General features: G+C 38.5%; 1 long non-coding RNA gene across 1 annotated transcript in view; it reads left to right on the top strand.

Annotated features, from left to right (window-relative positions):
* The window catches only part of LOC140322220 (uncharacterized), a 123,481-nt gene that overhangs the window by 85,851 nt on the left and 20,846 nt on the right, over positions 1 to 16,784 (top strand). Inside the window, exon 3 of the long non-coding RNA XR_011919182.1 lies at positions 11,199 to 11,359. This is a non-coding gene — a long non-coding RNA (uncharacterized lncRNA). The remainder of the gene's footprint in view (positions 1 to 11,198; positions 11,360 to 16,784) is intronic.

Consider the following 16,784-nt stretch of genomic DNA (forward strand, 5'->3'; position numbering starts at 1 on the left):
GGAGGGCTCAATAACAGTGTTATAACAGTTAGATATATGTCAGGGGGGGATTTAGAATTTGAGGGGGGGATGATGATGAGTTCTGTTTTATCCAGGTTGAGTTTCAGGAATCAGTCAGACATCCATGATGAGATGGCTGACAGGCAGCATGAGACCTTATCCAGGACTGAGAGAGACAGGTCAGGGGTGGACAGATAAATTTGAGTGTCATCAGCATACAGATGGTACTGTAAGCCAAAGGAGGATATGAGACTACCGAGAGGAGGAGGTGTACAGAGAAAAGAGAACCGGTCCAAGGACAGACCCTTGGGGAACACCAACAGGGAGGAGAGTGGGTGAGGAGGAGTTACCATTGAAAGAAACTTGAAAGGAATGGTCAGACAGATAGGAAGCAAACCAAGTCTATGACAATAAAATAAACCTTTGTACAAATAATTACATACATAATACCTATGGGGAGAAAGGGAGGGAGTAGTTACTTCAGTTTACCAGATACATTCACTTTTATAATTCTTTGATCAATAAGAAATCGTTGTGTGGCTTTTTAACTCAATATGCCCATTATGTTTACCAAGTGGACATCTTTTGTCCTTTCTTACTGTGAAAAAAAGGACTTGGACAGAAAACATTTCCTTGCTACAAAGCCAACCTTATTTTACTGTGAAATAGACTTTGAGATAAAACATTTGCTACATGGGGTTATTTCCTTGGTACAAAGCCAACCTCACCTTTAAACACTTCTGGTAATATGGATCCTGTTTGGAAGAGGCAAATACCTTAAAACAATTCTCCTTATCTCATCAAACATTTCATACACTTCAACATTTCCCAGTAATTGTTTTGTTATACAGATAACTTGAGCCTGATGATCTGCTAATATACTATTTCTGTGTTTTATCACTGTTTGGATTGTGGTTATTACAGTTTATCATATTTACTTGGTATATAAATTCCTAATGAGGATATTTTTAAATAAAGGAAATGAAAGCAATCTATGGGCTACCTGGGAACATTTTGGCAATTGCCCAAAGATTTAGTCGTGTCAGCTCACCTGGAGGATCCCACAGAGGCTCCCTGTGATCCAGCTGTCTGGGTCCTATGCCAATCTGTGCAGCAATATACTCACTACCTGCTGTGCCCTGACAGACATGGCAGGGGCATGTGCAGCTGCACGCCTCTGCCCAATTTATGACAGCTCCATAGCATTTGGGACTTTCCCTAGTGCTCACCTATCCTGTACCTACTTACAAATTACCTGACCTCCTGCCGGGTTACTGTCACTGCCTTGCATGCCACCTGCCCTGACCTCCTGCCTGATTACCAATGACACCTTGCCTGCTGCCTGCTCTGACCTCCTGCCTGGTTACTAATGATGCCTTGCCTACCCCCTGCCCTGACCTGCCTGGTTACGGGCATTGCCTTGCCTGACCAATGGGACCACGCCCTGAGGAGCACCAAACAGTAAACTCAGGCCTGGAGCGAGCGAGTGAAAGGAGCATACAGGAGGGCCGGCATGACTGGAAAAGCTGCAGAACTAGGAAAGAGTTAATTTAGTCTCGGAAGTTGGGAAGAGGTGACGTAAAGGGGGGCGGAGGTGAAGGAGGGGGCAAGTGGATAAAAGGTCAGGTACAGGAAGTGGGAGGTCAGTAGCTTAGGAAAGGGCGAGCAGAAAAGTTTTTCCCTCCCAACTGCCCTCTTTTCAATTTATGTTTTGGGTGGATTTGAGTTTTGTTTGGGTTGATGGGTTGGGCATTTGAGGTCCTCAATGGTTGCTGGTATTTTGGTTAAATGTGGTGGTGGTTTGGGGACCCATCATTGGTGTGGAGTCCCCATTGTTTTGTGAATTAGTTTAATTGTGGTGGTGGCTGTGGGTTAAGAGGTAGGTTAATGTAGTTCCTGAGCTGGGGAGGTTTTTGCAGCTGGGAGCAATTACATATACCTTTTATTATGGTGAAGCAGACTACCAGAGTAATTGGATGCCTTCGAGGACCAGCAACCTGTAAGACTGAATTGTTGCAGCAAGTTATTTAATGTTTTATAAGGTATAAAGGGTAATTTACTTGTTTGGGTTATATATGTTATTTATTTGTTATTTCCTTAAGTTATGGTTTATATTAAAATGTGTATTTCTTTTTTTTTTTTTATTTGAATTTTTCATTGTTATAATAAAAGGTCTAAGGGCCATTTAACTAAAACATTGTGTCCAAATTTCCATGCAAAAAGCTATACAATTTTTTGCATGCAAATTTATTTTTCATTGTAGGCTGTAATTCTTAGGCATAACTCACCGATATTTAAAAAATGTAGTAATAAACTTTAAATAACGAAAGACAAAAATCTGTTAAAAAAATAAAAAAATATTTAAACATGTAATGTAACTGTACAGTAGCATACATATTATATAGATAATATATTTATATATATATATATATATATATATATAGTATATGAATAAATCTTAATAGTATTTGGACGCAATACAGCTATTTTGTATTGAATCCAATACAATATTATTTGAATTTATTTATTAGTTTCTGTGCTCACCTAACATTTCCACGTCTAACCATTGTATTCTACACATTTTCACTTTTTTCTACATTTGCAGTGTCATATAAATCCATGACCTCTGCATTAGTCCTTATTTTCTGTCAAAACCTCTTTTTGTCTAAAAATACCAGGAAAAAATATGATTTCCCAGTCTCTGAATCACCGCCAAATCACTGACTTAGAGATGTGATTGTATTATACAGGGGGAAAGGGATGACTTTTGCCCTTGGTAAACACATATCCTGGAAAGAGATGGAAAATGGGAAAGAGGTAGAGTCCTGTATCTACCCTGATCTGCCATTATATTCTACATTATCACATCCAGGCATATGTCATCAGTGCCTATTTCCGATTGTTCCAATCATTGTACATCCATTTATCATCTGACTCAGACATTTGGACTTTTATATTACATTTGTCCAAGGCCCTTTTGGTACTTTTGTTTATTATTGGCTGTTTGGTGACTTCATATACCTAGTCTTCAATGATCTTCTTTCTCATTCCTGAAGAAGCAGGGTCCTAGACTGCGAATAGATATTGTTCTCTGATGATTTATTAAGGTTCTTTCCTTTTTTCCAAACAATATTGTGGTCCCAATGTGATCTGTTTCGTATGCATGTCTTTTTGTGAGATGTCCCCTATCTAATAAATGTTTTCTTCTTTAAATCAATATGTAATAAAGTCTATTTTGCATTTTAACTTCTTGAAATATTGTTTCTAAAGCTAAATTTAGGTCCAAATTTGGGGGAGGTGTACTTGTGTCCCCTCTACCGTTTCTCAGTTTGCATTAATCCCTATCTATGGCTATACTGGCAATGTATTTTATCTTCTCTGTTACTATTCTTCACGCTGAGTATTTTACAGGATTGTCTCTGATGTACTCGTAGTAGTATTTGACACTGTACTGCATGTACATGCCACTGTGAAGAGTCACGGTCTAGTCAATGAAACTTGGAAAAGGAGTCATGGTCTAGTCTATATAATCCACTACATTCATTCTAATAATCAAGTCAACTCTTGAATCACATCATTTATTGATCATTGGTCATTATAACAATATAATATATAACTGGTATTTTGAGGATTTTTTGATAACATCCAGATTGCAACCATAAAGATTGCATCCATAAAGATCGCAAAAATGTATTTAGACCCCAAATCCGTTAAAGTGGGCTTTACCTTCACTACAAACAAATCAGGTTCCCTGTACATCCCTAATATTTTCACCGTCACTGCAATGCATGAGTACAGCAGACACATGAAGACATACAATAGAAAAAGTAAATGTAATTTGTTCTGTTGAATTAAATGTAATTTAGACATTTCCTAATCTATTTGAATTTCAGGAAGTAATCCAAATCTAATCAAATCTGTTCCTCTAACTTTAATGTGCTGTAACAGGTTGACAGCTTGTAAGTATTGCGTGGCCACTGTGTTCTACAGCCTGGGTGCCAGCAGACTGATACAAGTGATAAAAACTTCCTAGATGCCTAGGAGTTCGTAAGAATATTTCTAGGGAGCATTTTTGGACCACAATACACCTTTAATAATGCCCACCTTTAAAGAATAAATCCAATATCAATTATGGCACCCAGCGTTATTATCCCATGTCATTAATGTCAAGCACTGACCACTGAACCTACGTTTTGACTCCTACCTCTAAAATTACATATTCTGTATTTAAAATTTCAGATTCAAAATACAGCAATATCTTAGTTGTTCACATTTCTGAAATCTTGAACTCAGTTTCAGGTTTCATCAGATTAGAATAATAGATTAATTCCCGCTGCCACGTTCCGGAGGGCTTGGTATGAGCAGCAGAGGGGAACAGCGGTCTGAGAGGGGAACACACAATTGCTAGATAATGGTGGCCATAGTTTTCAAAATTGGCAAGAAAAAATAAAAATGCTTATAATCTCTTTGGTTGTACTTGGAGACATCACGTATAAAATAGGTCATACACACGATCTTCAATATCTGGAACACACCTGTCACTGTAGTTTCTTTACACAACATGCATATCTGTTATATCCAATTTCAGGTGTTAATGATACCTTGTTATCAAGAGCAACATAAAAAAAATGCTTAAGTTGCTGTTATTTTTTCATAGCACCCTGACAAATATGTGAAATTATGTGTATTTTTCCTTCCCAGTTGTTTCTGTTATTTTTTTTTACCAGACTGCAACATTTCGGTGGCCAGCTTTCTGTCCTTTCGTTAGTGCCCTGCAGGTAGCAGCTTACCGCTTTGAAATTACAGGTTGATAATGAAGACTGCCTGGAGATCGCACACATTGTTAAGTGATAATTGTTCTAGCAGAGCACCTCTCTGTCCTATTTTATGAGCAATATAATCCACTTGGCAAGCTGAGCTGATGCATCTTCTGCATTGGGACTCTTCCTGTCATCTATAAAAGTGTAATTATTGTGCCATAAATTGTAATTCTGCATACTTCTATACTTTACATGTACAATTCTCCTCTCAGCAGACTGCAGATTATTACCAGCTGATAAACATACAACTGTGCTGAGTATATACACACGCATGGAGTTAAGTGGGTTTATTAAATGCACCATATCTAGCAAGGTAACACAAGCGGTTTGCTAGATATGATCACTGGATGGATCAAAGGTAAAGGCTTTTTTCTATGTTGATTGATGTTTATTTATGAGATGCATGCAGCAGTTTGTATATGTAATATATGCAGCCAACTGCAACATGGGTAATTGGCTTCAAAGAGAAAGTATAATGCAGTAAGTGACACCACATGGCTAATCCCCTTCCTGTAATATAAGAAATACTGCTAACAAGACTTGAAAATTGGTACAGTGGCACAGACAAGAGCACAAGGGATTACTGGAGTCTGGAATCATAATAGATCTGAGCAGAACACCTGTGAACAGTATTTGATCAAATATTGAATAAAAAGTCAACTGACTTACCGAGACAAAGTTTGGACAGGCCAGTTTTTGCAACTGGAATTACTCCTTTTAATGTTGTGGACCATGCAGGGTGTAAAATTAGTGAGCACACTGGATTTTCCATAGCAATTCAATACAGATCATTGTTGCGTCTAACCATTTTAAAGCTGCAACTTAAAAGTATAAAAATTTGGAAAAGGACCTGTTAGGCCAGTGGTCGCCAACCTTTTGGTTTTCACGGACAACTAATTTCACCCATTTCGGACCACACATTTGCGGTGAGCCATGTGTCACTGAATGGGGACGACAGTTCCCCCAGAGTAACGTCATGTTGCCAGAACCTGCCCACTTTCCCATCTCAGGTCTGAGTCTTTGATGGGACAGTGGGCAGGTTGTGTCTAGAGCCTTTGATTCGCATTGGGGACATGGTTTGTGGCTCTGGCCGGTGCGCCCCCCCCCCTCCCGTGGGATCCTTCTCCTGACCCTGCTTGGGGGCACACTGGCCAGAGCTGTGGACCACCAAAAGTTTCCTGCGGACCACCGGTTGGTGACCTCTGTTTTAGGCAACATTTGTTTGTCCAACCCCCTTTCTGTTTGCCACAGCAGTATATCACTCCCTGTTTGTTCTCTCCGGCACTGTGTTACTCACAGCATCATTTGCCTGTTACTGTTTAGCTTGTTGACCTTCTGTGGGTGTGGTAATTCACCAGATATACAGTTGCTGATTCTGCCAGTTACCTAAACTTGGGATGGTATGCTGCCTGGACTTACCTTGAGCATGTGACCCCAATTTTCCCTTTATCTTAACCCTTGGATACCTTTTAGGTGGAAGGATTATCTATATGATTTTGTGAAGAAGAAGTAAGTTTTAACACCTTATTTTTGGATGAAAAAAACATTTAGTTGTTTTTTTTTTGTCAGGGTCTTTCCCAAATTACCCTAATATAGTTCTTTGGGGGTAATATTCTTTTACCTTGCCCTGCCCTCACATCATGAGTTCAGAGGACCTATGGCAAGTACAAAAGGTAGAAAAGGGCAATCATACTGTATTGATCATGGCGGATCACTAAACAATTGACAAAGGATGACTGCTGTAATTTTCCAGTGGTTAGGATGGACGGGGGTGCCTCTTAATCATAACCCCCCTGCTCTCCCTATAGAACAGAACAGGGCTGAGTGTACAGTGCTCCATCGATAAAAGGAACCATCTGGTGTTTGTTTTGGCCTGATGCCTGTACCTAGCTGTGATTGAGATTGATAGAAATTGATTGTATTGCATATGGAAGTTTAAGGGTAATCTTTTAGTTACTTTTCTTTCACTTTTATTATGCAATTACCTTATAACAGTTTAACATGTTATATCAATGTATTTTCTCAAATCTACAATGACTGATATATCCCCTAAGGAAGCAGGTTCTCCTGTAAAATGCCCATGGGTTTTATTTTGGGTTTTTTTTGGACTGAATTTAACATCTCACTTTGAAATCGAAGAATGTCGATATCTATTTTTGTGCGATTTTTTAATGTCTTTAAATATAATATTGTGAAAAATAAAATTTTATAATTTAGCCGCAAAATTTCCCTTCTTTTTCAGATGCAATTTATTTTTGGTCATTTCTTTCTCTGTATGCTATTAATTATAGGGTTGTGGCACTTAATATTGTAGCGGAAATCTTGACATATTTGTCAACAAAAGTTATATTTTACACCAACAAAGGCCAGTCTTTTATCTGGTGTTTTATTATATAGACAAGTGCCATCCAGCCAGGTTATCCACCATGCAGAGTAGCAGATCCTCATCTTAACATTAATGTGTGTATCCCCATGCTTACCTACTACAAGGATGATTACATTCTGACCACATTGACATCATCAAGATGACCATAAAGCACCACTACTAACACTATCAGGGTAAAAACTACTCCATCACCGCAAGGGATGTATTTTTCCTTACTTTTGTCCCTTTGTATATCTCCTGAAGAAGTTGACAAGTGGCTATGAAGGGCGTTGAGTGGAAATATTGAATTGTCATATCTTACTGTAATTGTTGGTTCCCTTTTAACCTTTGATATACTTGATATTATAATTTAATTTACAATAGTTTACTTTTTTTAATTGTTGTTGAAATTAAGTATGCCGTTTTCTCCTTAACATATAATATTTTGTAGGGATGCCAATAAAAATCCCCTACTGGGTTTGGAGCTAACCAGTATTCTCATTTGTTGTATATAAGGAATATAAGGAAAAATATTATGATGCATTTTGGGATAGGGTGATGGCCCACATGTACAATCTGTGGCAATGAGCAGGTTTGCTATGCTTTATACTTACTCTTCCACTACCTAAATTGTGCTTTCCTGCTTCTTTTGCCAATTTTTCTGATAGCAATATTATTCCTAAAAAATTATACATATATGTGAAATACACGCAATCAGCATCTTTGCCAAACAACTGCTGTGAAAAAAAAATAATTTGCATAGTTCTTATGCAAAGCCACTGACTGTATACTGATAATCACTGGAGGGAGCCCATATACAGTTATATAAGAACTAGTTATGATGCCTGCAGGTGTAAATGTCTAGATGCACTAACATTTATAGCAGCTGAGATGGCATTCTGCACAGTGCAGCCACCATGAGCAACTATTTTGGCATTGATTGCGCTAACAGCATGTGAAAGCATCAGTGTCTGCTAAAAGGCTTGCTTAAAATATATACAATTTTTACTTTCCTTTTCAGTTGGTTAAGTATATGTATTCTTTGCCTTTTTATACTAAAATATTCACAGGAGATGTTGCAGCAAAAATGAAAGTTCCATTTGTAATACTATTTTTCTACCCCAAATTGTTTTATATATTATTTTATTTTTTACCCCAATTATTTAGCCTTCTAGCCCTAAATAACTCCATTATCACCCATCCTCTTTTAGCTACTTTTTTTAGCATCTTTGAAATATTTTAAATTGTTAACACAAAATGATTGGACTGTTTTGGTAGTGTTAGCATAATTGAAGAAAAAAACAATAAAAATAGCTAAATGAAAAAACAAAAGAGAAGCTGCACTTTGTACCAGAAAAACAAGTGTGGTGTCGTAATAAACAGGACAAATCACAGAATAAAAATGTAATTTGTAGCTATAGTTGCTTCAAAATGATTATAGGTCAAACAGAAATGTTTTTCTTTCGGTAACCAATTTTTTCCTTTTAATTTACATTCAAAATTAAATAAATTTCGGTACAAATCCACCTACAGAAAATCTTGTTTGTTTCAAAAAAGTAAAAAAAAGTATTACTTAAGTATCAAGTAATAAAAAAGTTTTTGACGGATTAATAAGCCAGAAGCTGAAATGTGATTGTTATTGGAGAGCTTAAAGTGTATGTAAAGTCAACTTTTTTTTACTATTTTTTTCTTCAATTTTCACTTTTGGATAGTGTAGGGAATCTTTAAGTCTACAATTTTTTTTTCTCCGTCTTCTCTTCAAAGACTTCTTACACAAATGATATTACCAAAACTGGTTTATGCATAAGAATAGGGGCCAGCTCATTCTGTTCCTTTAACAATGACCATCAACATTGGCAAAAGAGAAAGTGTCCCTCTCCAACTGGGGAAAAACACGCCAGAAGTTCCAATCTTTCCACACATAAAGGGTTTGTCTTTACATATATTTTGCAAGCCTATTACCAGCCACAAAGGTTTTTAGTTTAAGATAGACTAGGGAAATTCTTACTTGCTTGTCGATTTTCTTTTTTATGTGCAACTCTATTTTTTACCTTACTTCCTGTCCCTGTGGTACAATAAATAGGGTTTTCTAATGAGGAGGAAATATTTTTTTTAGAAGAAAGAGACAAAAATAGAAAAAAATCCTATGAGAGATTTGTCTGTAATATTTTATGTATAAGTGGGGAGTTGGAGTGATTCAAACATTTTTAGATGTTGATACTCACATAGTGGAGGTTGCTTCAGCCCCTGTGGGGAACCAAGCAACTAAAGAACTTTGGTTCTTGGTCCCGTGGAAAATATTTCTGTCCCCGTGCAGAATCTGGTAGGTGGTCACACTCTATGCTGTAGTCCCGATGATCTTTTCTTCAATGGCTGTGACAATCTTGCTCTTATCTTCAATGGCTGTGACAATTTTGTATCTTATAATACTTAATAAGTTTCCAAAGAAAAGAAGGCTTTGACCGGGTTAGTAGAGGCACCAAAGAAGAGAAGGAGAGGGTCCAGAATTATTTCATGTGACTGTTGTTATTTGTCCAAGATAATTGCTGAGATAGGCAAATTTCTTGGACAAATAAACAAAGTACAGCTTGAGATGGTATAGCAGCAAGTCAGGATGGTAGCGGGCCAGTGGAGTTGAGTATAGAATTTATCCCACAAAGATACCCCAGGGTGGATACTCAAATGTGGCCACTACTTCTAGTATAGCAAGAGATAGAAAAAATGTAACTAATGTTAGGAAAATAGGGTTGCCATATTGCTTTAAGAGTGGCAGTCTCCATGTCTACTTTTGTTCTATTTTTATGTAATGCACCTTAATACCACTGGTTGGTCAAAGGTTAAGCATGTTAGGTGTAAAGTGAGTGGCTAAAAGTGAGGCTTAAACAAATAAATGTTCACTCATAATTTTTTCCCTGCTCTGATACAGAAAATACGTTTTCATCATTCAGAAAAATCCTTGCTTTCGCATAATCCGGTAGCTAGAGTCAGCAGAGCTTCACCGTATTCACTAAGCTACATCAAACGCATTATAAAGCACAACATGTAGGTAAAGAGCATGCTCCACCAAGCACACTTATCCAGACAATGAAGAACTAATATGCAAAGGAATGGCTGAACCCACAAGGACATGACCTTGGGGGTATGATTTCAAGTTGGCCTGGGCCCACAGTATTCCATAACAGTGTGGCACACACATCAGTATATAAGAGAGGTTCTATCCAGAACAAGAGACCATCCATATTCACCTCTAAAGTAGAAGTGGAAATAAATAACTGTAGCATTCCTAAACCAGGCGGACTTGATGGATTTTTTAAACATATAAGCAAAGGGGCATCAAGGATGGAATTAAGAGGACCAAAACTGGTGGAGTTGGGCTATACATATAATAATGATATAATATAATTAATAATAATATAAATGATATACTACAAGCATATAAGTAATTTTTTAGAAGTTCAAACATCAGACCAAACAGGGAGACAATTAGCTAGGAAATGAGACAGTAGAATCTGTTCCTTCCAATTGTGTCACAGTTAGAAGCTCTTTCATTATATTTAATGGGAAACCATTGCACATACAGCACAGAAAGTATATAAAAGGTTATATCCTACTGAACCATACGCAAGTTGTGGTGGACCGTAACCATTGGATGGAGGTAAGCAACATCTATGGTGGGAGGGTCAAACACAAATATTGATTGTTTTCACTTATCCTTTTTTTATTTTATTTAGAAAGGATGATAACCTCACTACATAAAGTAAAAATGTGTTTTTTTTCTTTTCATTACATGCCTTTGAAAAAAAAAAAGCTAAGCCCCTCCCCTTCTGTCTTAATTGCCGCAGTGTTGAAGACTGAATGGGAGCGTAGAGCCCCCTGGGATAGGTGCGTCACAAATCTTTTAGGCTGCTTCTTCTGCGGATGCCCTTAGAGCAGGCATGGACAGAAGGAGCTTTGCAGTCAGTCGATCTCAGGCATGCGCAGTAATACTTGCACTTTTCTTTTTACAAAAACAGTAGTCTACATCACTTCTGACATAGCCAGAAGACACAATAAAAAGGAAAAAAGATGGTGGTGCCTGGTGCCCGGATGCCCTGGGATGAAGCATGAAACCAGGACAATGCAGGAATGTATGGAAGACAGTTCTAGGGGGATCAAGGAATCTGCAGGAGTAAAAGTAAGTTATTTTTTTCTGTTTTTTCTTTAGTTCCACTTTATGGTGATGCTCCGTAAAAGTATGCATGCATATGCAAAGATGCAAAAAGAAAAGCCATATGGGTAATGCCATTTTGTACGTGGCAAACAAATATAGAAAATCTGACAAGTATTAAATATGAAACTAATATAAATGACTTTAAGAAAAACTATATAATTAAAACCTAAACATCTATGCATTGAGAGTACATAAAGATTGCCTATAAAAGCAGCTTGAGTTGTAGAACTACTTAACATATCATCTATACAGCTCATTTTTATTTAGCAAATATACTATAATATTGTCCCACAGGGGCTCACAGTGGATGTCAGGGGAGGACTTTGTAGAAAGGTACAATTATGACTGGCAGACAACTTCCTTGGGGAGATGCCAGCCTCCATTAACTGCACATTCGATTGGCCTTTAAAGTACCCAATGAAATTGAGTAATGGGCTTAGCCTGTGCAGTAATTATGTCAGTGCGTTAAAAAGATGAAGAGCGTTCCCTTAAATCACTTGTGATGGCTGCTTCTCACCCACCGCAGAGCTCTAGTAATTGTATTATTTTCCCTGTCTTTGTTCCTTTCAAACAAGATGAAAGCAAATTTGGACGAGAAATACATGGCAGATGCTAGAATGGTATTTATTCACCAAAACCGCTGAGGTCATTCATTAAATTCTCCATTTTAATTAGCAAACACCTGTTTTCTGTTTGATTGTACACTGATATGTACAATCTGCAATTTGCTTTCTTCAATACGAGCGATTTAACAGCTCCGACAGTAGCAGTTAATCTAATTAGGATGCGGAACTCCCAAGGCATTGCATTGTCTTCAGGAAATGACTCAAGCGTGCTCGGCCTCGCTCAGCAAGGGTGCTTGTCTGCTCCGGGCCCAATATTGGCAGAGTCATGTTCTTATTCTGTCCTGGTTATGACCTCAGCCTGAACCGCAAATAGTGATGGTGGGTTCACCGTGCTCTTGTGTCTTCTTATCACATTTTAAGACTTTGATTTTGTTCCAAAAAAATTCTCACAATAATTCTAATGGGCAGAAAACCTCAAAGACGAGCTGCTTCACCTATTAAAGGGCAACTCTAGTCAAACAGATAATATACACTGGACACTTCAACATAAGACAACCAATTCACTCCTCTGAGAATTGGTAGGATGAGTGTGCTCAACATGAAATATATTTAATGTTCGGTTTACTTTTACATACAGTTAAATAGTTAGGTTGAAAAAAAGACAAAACTCCATCAAGTTCAACCACTAGGGAAATAAACAAAGCAGCGTATCCCAGATAAAACCATATATGTATAGTTGATCCAGAGGAAGGCGACAAAAATATAAAACCTGTCTCAATTTGCTTCAACAGGGGAAAAAAATCCTTCCTGATCCCATAAGGCAATCGGCCAAACATTCTCTGTTGTCTTTACTTTAAAAACTATAATACCCAGTCATATTTTGTGCTTCTGGAACAGCCACAATGTCACAGAAGTTGTAAAGCTGGATGCTTAATGGCTTAAGGGGGTTATCAAGACCTTAAAACAGATATATTTTTCCATGTTACCTGCATGCATGCTAAGTAATGTGGAATGCTTTTCGGTATTTTAGCAATATTACCTCCATTGATGGCTTCTCCATGCTCTTCAGAAGGACATCACTATCTGCTCAGGATCATCCTCTAGCTATATCTACTTCCAGGGCCAAAATGCTGGCCCAGAGGTAGAACAGTCTTAAATGCTACGAATATACTTCTAGAACTGGCCTCAGTTTGGTCTCTATGGCCTTAGTAAGGAAAACTTTTGAATTTTGAGTAACTGAATCTCAAATCAATCTGAGCATCTGTGAGCCCATTAATCGTACACAGCAGAAGGTAATTGTAATGCACCTGGGCACACAAAGCACAACCAACTCCAGATATCCTTCAATCACGCTTTATTTAATGTCATAAAGCACGACAAGGGTTAAGTCCAAACAAGCGAAGTACAAGAGGGTAAGGCAAAGACAGGTCAAGAACAATCCGAGGTCAGGGCAGGCAGCAGGCAGAATGGTCATTAACAATCCGAGGTCAGGGCAGGCAGCAGGCAGAATGGTCATTAACAATCTGAGGTCAGGGCAGGCAGAGTTTAGGCAGAGTCAGGTTCAGATCAGGTAGCTATGGAGATGACAAAAGGAGATAAGCATAAACCAACACAAGGACGCACCCAAGCACACTGTGTTCACAGAGGCTTATAGCGGGCAACGGTGTACAGGACAGGCTCTCCTTAAATGGCCAGAGTGACCAATGACCTTGCGCCACACCAGGCGCCGTCTGATAGAAGAGTAACTGAATCCTCTGCGGCCGATTGGCCGCAGGGAATTCAAACTAACTATGTCCCGCCCTGCGGCAAGGCAGCCGAGTGCCACGCCCACGGGGGGTACAAGAGGCACGCATGGTAGCACGCACACCTCTTCCCACAGCACCCCTAGGACGTGCACTACTTTGCACATGCAAAGGAGTGCTGAGAGCAGGAGTTTCAGTAACCACGTCCAAAGAGATGCAAGGGATGCTCCTGGCTGAACAGTAGTTTGGCCAGGACTGATCCCTCCGCCTGCAGAGAGAGACACACTGCGAGCAGAGCAGCAGCCTCGGCCATGCTCCCTGGTACAGCGGCGTCTCCCTCTGTGGCTGGGATCCCCAGGGACGCCGCGGGCTCGCAGGACGGGTAAGTTCCTTACAGTAATCCCTGCAAGCTTGTTTGAATGTTCACAGCAGGCAGCAGCTACCCGATGTGCACATTGAAGGACAGAACCAAAGTTGGCTTAAACAACAAGTTTGTTCAATTCTATTATCAAACCTGAATATCAATAATAGCTAATAAATTAAAGCAGAACATTCAAAAAAAATATTATTAACACTTATCTTTTTTTTTTAAAAGCCTCTGATCCCTCCACAAGTCCAGCAGGTTCCCCGCCATCCCGGATTCTTTCTTCTTTCTGGCACGGATTGGACAGCGAGCCCGGCCACCTCTTCTTTCTGATTCATGTCACTCTATTTCGTAGGGATGAGATCAGGTGACATGTCTTCCTGAAAATGGTCACTGCCACGGAGGTAAACACTGAAGGGAAAGAAGGGGTCCTCCCCCAAAAATTGAATTAAAAAACACCAAAATATTTTAATAATTAAAAGGATTAGTCTCTCTTTTAATAATGTTAAAATATGGTGATAGGTCCGCTTTAAAAATTGAGGTCTGATCACATAGGAAGAAAAGACTAAGCGTCCATGGATTGATTGATTGTCTCAGGCAAAAAGGGTTTAGAGGTGTCTGCTAATGTTATTGAGGAGGTCATTAGTGATTTTTTCTGTTGGGTAACTAATGTCTATTTACTAACAACCACCAATATTTTACTGTTGATTGCTTTATGCTCATCCTTAGTCCTCCCCTCTCTATAGAACAGAACAGAATATTTGGCGTAGCAGTAATTGGAAATGTATACTAAGTAGTGCTGCTCTTTGAATTCAGGTAGATTGAAAAAAGGTATTCCCATCCTAACCAGTTGCTTGAGCTATCTAAAGTTAACTATTTCTAGATAAACAGCAGGCAACTGCTCTCTGTTGTGTAGTATTACAGGCTCAAAGGAATTCTAGACTTACATCTTATTACCCCAATATTTGCATTAGTTACAAGTTTGTACCTAAAGTAAATGTTGGACTTTAAGAAGGTAAGTGCTCCCATTGGCTGGTATTGATGACAGTTCTGGATTTTGGAGCACAGCAAAGGTACTTTGGTTTACCTATCCATTGGCTCAGTCTTTTTATTTTATTGGGCACAATGTGAAAAACTCTGTAACAATTACATACAAATTTCATACAAAGGTCCATAAACAACAACTTATTCAGAGTGTACAGTGACACATGGATTCAGGTAGAGTCCCAGAGATCCCAACTTATTTACCAATATTTGCTTCTTCAGGGGATATAGGTATTTAGTGTAGCCATATAGACTATAGGAGGATACAATATATAAATTGTAACAATAGAATACTATGCATGAATTTAAGGAGTAGAAGTGGTAATCATAAAATGTCAAGCTGTTACCTCTTAGGTTGGACATAGACAAAATCTGTGTCAGTGCTATCTGGAACTATAGTTTATGGTTGAGTTTCATGCTATCTCCGGAAGTTTTTTTCACATTGAAACACATTGAGAAATTGAAAAAAAACATGCGTTGAAAAATCAAGAACATCATTTTCATTTAACAACTGTTGACTCATTTTCAGTGGACGGCCTTTTGTTACTTTAGATAACTATGCTTACGCTCATTACCCAACCAGAGCAAAAATTATTAGACTAGTAAGAGGTCTATTAAAAGGAAGAGGGGTCTTTTGGTTCATTGTTCAAAAACAACAAAATAACACATTTACTTCTGCTATATACACTGAGGTACTGTTGTCACCAACTGTAACAATTACATACAAATTTCATACAAAGCTCCATAAACAACAACCTATTCAGAGTGTACAGTGACACATGGATTCAGAGTCCCAGAGATCCCAACTTATTTACCAATATTTGCTTCTTCAGGGGATATAGGTATGTAATGTAGCCATATAGACTATAGGAGGATAAATTATATATCTATGATTGGAATATATATATAGGATTGGACTCTAGAACCTCCAAAGGGCTGTTGCACGGGTCTCCCTCCCCAAAGAGGCTTCAATCCAGTTGATCCAGAGCACATAATTCAACCTTCCTAAAAAGAGGTCAAGGGTATGAATATGTGGGACAATCCATTTATGCAGGATGGCTTCCCTACCCACCAATAAAATGATGGATCCAAGTTTTCTAGAGCCCCTTGTGATTCTCAGCCCTAGTTGTCTAGTTTCTCCAGAATTCATGGGAAAAAAAGTGGATGGTTCATCAAATGTTGTAGGCAGGGGTGTCAAACTCAAATACACAGAGGGCCGAAATTAAAAATTAGGGATGAGCGTGCGATATTTTTAAACTCGATCTCACGGCAAATTGTGTCGTTCTCGCTTACCGAAACTGTGTAAATTCGCTGATCGAGATCGAATTTTCCCTAATAAATTTTTTTTTTCAAGAATGCCAGAGGCATTCTCGCTCATCCCTACTAAAAACTTAGACCAAGTTGGGGGCCAAACTTGAAATGTATTGAAAAAATTGAGGAAGTTTACGACTTCATCCATAACTATCAAAAACAAACCCCTCTACACACACTTTAGGGTTGAAAAGACTAATTTCTATCTAACTATGCAGGCTGTGTGTTGTTCATCCTCTCACATCACAAGTTGCTCTGACACTAAATATTATACTATGCAGTCTCTAATAGATTGAAACAAACACAATGCCCCTGGTAGTCAGGCACTATGAGATCATTGCCTAGGCTTTGTGCCACATGGT

This window comes from Pyxicephalus adspersus, chromosome 2 (genome assembly GCF_032062135.1).
Source record: "Pyxicephalus adspersus chromosome 2, UCB_Pads_2.0, whole genome shotgun sequence".
In the NCBI taxonomy this organism is placed as follows: Eukaryota; Metazoa; Chordata; class Amphibia; order Anura; family Pyxicephalidae; genus Pyxicephalus; species Pyxicephalus adspersus.